This window comes from Heterocephalus glaber, unplaced genomic scaffold, assembly GCF_053883595.1.
Source record: "Heterocephalus glaber isolate CG9 unplaced genomic scaffold, H.glaber_assembly_v1.0 deba00000594, whole genome shotgun sequence".
Taxonomy (NCBI): Eukaryota; Metazoa; Chordata; class Mammalia; order Rodentia; family Bathyergidae; genus Heterocephalus; species Heterocephalus glaber.
In genome coordinates, this window is record NW_028258151.1 from 17,101,684 (window position 1) to 17,107,195 (window position 5,512).

Genomic DNA, 5,512 nt, shown 5'->3' on the forward strand with positions numbered 1-5,512 from the left:
GGTATGAGCCACCACGAATATTTGGAATCTCTGACTCTCAAATGACAATGACTTCTAGGGATTAAGCATCACAGAAATACTCAACAAAGAGAGGCCAAGATCATCAAGAAGTATCCCCCCTGCGCCTAGTACTTCAGTAGGGTAGGGCTGATTTATATTTAACCAGTTGTTCAAGGAATGAAGGGGAAAGAGGGATGAATTAACTGACTGCTTTAATACCAGTTTATTCCAGGGATGCTTTGTATACTGACCCCCGGGGAAACTTCTGGTGGTCTCAGACTCTTCAGGCTGTGCCACAGGATCAGCGACACTGACTGGGCAGGGAATGTAGCTCAGTGTACAGCACAGGACCAGTTGCACGAGGCCCTAGTTTCCATCTCCAGCACCACAAAACAAAAACAAACAACAGCAACTCCCGAAGAAAGATCCCCATAACTTGGACCATCTACCCTCTCATGAGCATGTCACATAGTCTGAAAATGTGTCACACACAACAGGAGGGCAGCCCCGCTCCTAACACTTGCTGTTCTACTTGTATTATTCATGATTTTGATTGCACTCAACTTAGATCCAATTCGGACCAAAGCAAATGTAGATATCAGTTAACCGGAAAATGGGGGCTGCTACAGCCAGGACCTCTCCAAATCCATCATCACTTCTCTCATGTCAAAGAACAAAAGTACTACAAATTTAGTTTAAAGAACTTAACTGGCTTTGTTTGTTTGGTGCCGGGAATCAAACTTGGATCCTTCCGCTTGCGCAGCAGGCGGCGAAACTAAACTGGCTTTTTTTGAGGGGGATACTAGACGTTAAGCCCGGGGCCTTCGCGCTAAGCTACATCCCCAGCCCTTTTATATTTTTTAATTTTTTTCTTTTATATTTTTTATTTTGAGACAAGATCTCTTTAATTTGCCCAGGCTGAGCTGCAATTTGTAATACTCCTGCCTCAGCCTCCCAGAGTGCTGGGATTACAGGTGTGCACTACCATGTCCAGTTTAACTTTTTTGGCTTTTATTTATGATTCTAGAATTGGGCAGCATTTAGAATGAGAGCAGGTTCAAAGAACTGCAGGCCTGCAGGTGGTCAGACAACACATATTAACTGAAAACAGAAGCGAGGCACAGAGGCAGTTTGATTAGCTGCATTGTTTGACATTGTTGGGTCAGCTGGCCATCTGCCCATTGCTTGATGTCCAGCTGCTGCAACTGACTAAAACTCAGCTCTATTATTAATTCAGATTGGAACTCACTACCAAGGATTCAAATTTGGAGGCTGCTTGGGACCTGAATTTGATTTAGGGCATCGGTGCTTCTATTGGTCACCATAATCTTTTTTTTTTTTTTTTTTTTTTTTTTTTTTTGCGACCCTGGGAACTAAACCCAGGGCCTCACATAAACCTGACAAGTGCTCCACTTCTAGCAGTCAACTGACCCCCAGTCATTTTAGCATTTTGGTTTCATCATGTTATTCACAGTTCTCAAGTCCTTATTATCAAATGTTTCTGGACGTTTTTCATCATTTCAGCCAGTGAGACAATTTAGTGGCCAGCAGGTGGCTGCATGTGGACACTGAAGACTTTCTGAGAGGATATACTGCACCAGGAGGACTATGATAACGAACTTCAGGAGAACTGGATCCAAAGATTCAACACACTCTTTAACGGAAGTCCTCATGAACCACACTAATTAAAACCAAACAAGGGCTGGGGATTTAGCTCAGTGGTTTTGCTGCCTGCTGCGCAAGCACAAGGACCCGAGTTCAATCCCCAGTACCAAAAAAAAAAAGAAAGAAAGAAAGAAAAGAAAAACCAAACAAATCAAAGGTTAGGCCATGCACAGAGTACAACAGTCTTTGAGTCCCATGGGTTGCCGTCTTTGTTCAGAGAATAATGGAAACTAAGGACCATAGTTCACTATGATATGAACTGCTTTAAAGAAGGGTTTTGTTTTGGTGGTACTGGGGATTGAACCCAGAGCCTTTGCTCTGAGTTATATCCCAGCCCTTTTATATTTTTGTATTTTGGGACAGGGTCTTGCTAAGTTGCTAAACTGCCCAGGCTGGGCTCAAACTTGGAATCTTCCTGCTTCAGCCTCCCAGAGTTCTGGGATTACAGTCATGCACCACCATGCCTGGCAAGAGCTATTCATTTTTATAGTTGTCCAGGTAATACAAGTCCTAGTAACATGGAGACCTACCAAAAGTATATAAAGATTAGAAAAACCTTGGAAAGCCAACTTAGCCATCCACAAACTAGAGTCTCAGGTGTCTTTTCACAGGAAAAAGGAAAGATTAAGACAGCAGGCAATGAGGAGGATAAGTGAGAAGGGATAAAACTTACAGGATGGCAGAAAAAATCTTTGGTTTGGTTTGGGTTTTTGTTGTTGTTGTTGTTGTTTGTTTTTTTGAGAGAGGGGCTTGCTATGGCCTCCCACTCTCAGTGATCCCCCTGACTCAGCCTCCCTGGTACTAGGATTACAGGTGTGTACCATTACACCTGGCTTGGCAGAGAAATCTTGATCTGTGATCCTGGGAAAGCATGGCTAGGCTGTTGTCTGCTTCTGGGGAAGAATTTCCCTAGTCAGATTTCTCTCCAGCAGGTGGGCAGGTCCAGAGCCTTCAGAGGCCCTTTTGAGTTGTAAGTTATGGACCCAAAGGTCAAGGCCTTGACATTCACTGCAGTACAGTGGTGAGCACAGCAGTGTTAAGGGCAGTCTTTCTCTGACATATTTCTTTTTCCCAGAAGACCAAAACTTCAGGTTCTGGACTGTAAAGGGTTTGATTTTCCTTAGCTGGTGGATCATGAGATTTCTTTACCTGGTAAAAATACTTTGGTTTAATGCATTAAAACCTCATGCTATTGAGTCATGTCAGAGTTTGTAGGAGTGGAAGATATATGAAGTTCTGTTATAATGTTGTTTACCTCTAGAAAGCTTCTATCTATCACAGACTGAATAAAAACAATATTTTATCCCTAGTGTGCATGAAACCCTGGTTCAATCTCCAGCACCATACACACACACACACACACACACACACACACACACACACACTATTACAAGAACTTCTTCGGATCCCACTGAAGGTGACAAAGAAATAAAATCCCTCTGTAAATATTCAAATGCTCCATCAGGTAGTAGAAATATACCACCTGAGGTTTTTATTATCTTCCCAGGATTAAGAATTTGTCAAGACAAACACTGGTTATAAACCATTTTAGCAATTCAGAACCGTCACCACAGTAATATTTTCCCATAATCGGTATTATTTTGTCCACTCTATTGTGAATTATGGAGTGGTGAGCTTTTAATAATGGAAGTCATAAGGGGTCAAGAAAGAGCAGGCAGCCATCCAGGCCTTCCACAAATCTACTCTTAAAGTTGTTGCCTTGACATCCACTTATTATTTATTTAATTAATTTATGTATTCAGGATTGACATCCTTTTTTTTTTGTACTGGGGATCGAACTTGGGTCCTTGAGGTTGCGAGGCAGGCGGTGGAACCACTGAGATAAATCCCCGGCCCTGGATCAACATTCTTTTAAAACATCAACTTTGCTTCCTATTCAGGTACACATCACTGTTTATTGCATAGGTTGTCACGGGCAATTTTACTTGGGTCAACCTTATGGAGTTCATTGAAATTGCATTTTAGCAATCTCAGTACTGGTTGACTTAGCATGAAAATCTGCCAAAGCATTTCCTTGGTATTTAATTTCTGTTTTGCTTGATGTAAGATGGCAGTTTATAAAATAATCTTCATAAGAGTTCTGGAAATTCTTACCCACTAAATACAATAATCTGATTTGGGAGTTCTCAGAAACCTGTATTTGTCAGAGCTGTCTTCATGAACCTCTTGAAGACTAAACACTTCAGGCCTGTAATTGCTCAGGAAAGTACCATGACTCATATGAGGACTATTGGATTTTTATGATTTTGATACAATTTCTGAAACACATTTGAGTACATACATACAGATATAACTCAAAGGAAGTTCAGCATTACTTATATTTTGACAAGCCTTCTTATATAATGTTAAGATATCAAGAAGGTCTAATTAGTTTAATATCTTTCTTTTTTTTTGGTACCGGGGATTGAACTTGGGTCCTTGCTCTTGCGCAGCAGGTGGCGAAACCACTGAGCTAAATCCCCGGCTCTAATATCTTTCTTACAAGGTGAGAGATACATCCTTCAAGGCTGTCTAGTAGCTCAACTGGAAAAATCCCAAAGTTAATTCTAGGTCAAAAACACTTGATCAGCTACACATAGTGGCAAATGCCTATAATCCCAGTTATTTGGGAGGCTGAGGCAGGAGGATCAAAAGTGTGAGGCCAACCTGGGCAACTTAGTGAGACTCTGTCTCAAAATTAAAAAGGCCCTTTCTGCTCGGCCGTTCCCCAGTGTAAGAGGCAGCCATGGAGCCCAGCCGGAATGGCATGATTCTGAAGCCCCACTTCCACAAGGACTGGCAGCTGCGCGTGGCTACGTGGTTTAACCAGCCGGCTCGGAAGATCCGCAGGCGCAAGGCCCGGCAGGCAAAAGCGCGCCGCCCCGCCCCGCGACCCGCTTCAGGACCCATCCGGCCCATTGTGCGCTGCCCCATGGTGCGATACCACACCAAGGTCCGAGCTGGCAGGGCCTTCAGGCTGGAGGAGCTGCGGGTGGCTGGTATTCACAAGAAGGTAGCCCAGACCATTGGCATCTCGGTGGACCCAAGGAGGCGGAACAAATCCGAGTCCCGGCAGGCCAATGTGCAGCGGCTGAAGGAGTCCCGCTCCAAACTCATCCTTTTCCCCAGGAAGCCGTCGGCCCCCAAGAAGGGAGACAGCTCTGCTGAAGAACTCAAATTGGCCACCCAGCTCACAGGACCTGTGTTGCCCATCCGGAACGTCTACAAGAAGGAAAATGCCAGGATCATCATCAGAGGAGAAGAACTTCAAGGCGTTTGCCAGTCTGTGCATGGCCCATGCCAATGCCCGGCTCTTCCGCAACCGGGCAAAGAGAGGGAAGGAAGCTAAAAACCAGGACGTTGAGAAGAAAAAATAAGCACTGTTGGGGTCTTGTAATAAATGCTCAGAAAAGCTAAAAAAATTAAAAAGGGCTGGGGATGTAGTTTGATGCTTCCAGCTACAATCTCCAGCATCACAAAACAACAAAAACAACAACAAATCCCACAAAACAGCGAACAAAAACAACCCAAAAAACCCATTTGATTAAAACAGGATAACAGACCAATGTGAAATAATAATCATTTATTCAATCAGAGTGCTAATTAAAGATTTAAAAGGCAAATACATACAGTTACATGGTTGTAGGAAAAACATCTTAGTTTTGTTTTTGTGTTTCAGTACTGGGACTTGAACCCCGGGCCTTTGCACTGAGCTACATCCTCAGCCTTTCATTTATTTATTTATTTATTTGGTACCAGGGATCAAACTCGGGTCCTTGCACTTGCAAGGCAGGTGGCAGAACCACTGAGCTAAATCCCTGGCCCTAAAATTTTTTATTTTGAGACA

General features: G+C 43.3%; 1 pseudogene; it reads left to right on the forward strand.

Moving 5' to 3' along the window:
- Positions 1-4,363: 4,363 nt before the first annotated feature.
- On the forward strand, positions 4,364-5,057 carry LOC101697872 (large ribosomal subunit protein eL13 pseudogene; annotated as a pseudogene).
- The last annotated feature ends 455 nt before the right edge of the window (positions 5,058-5,512 follow it).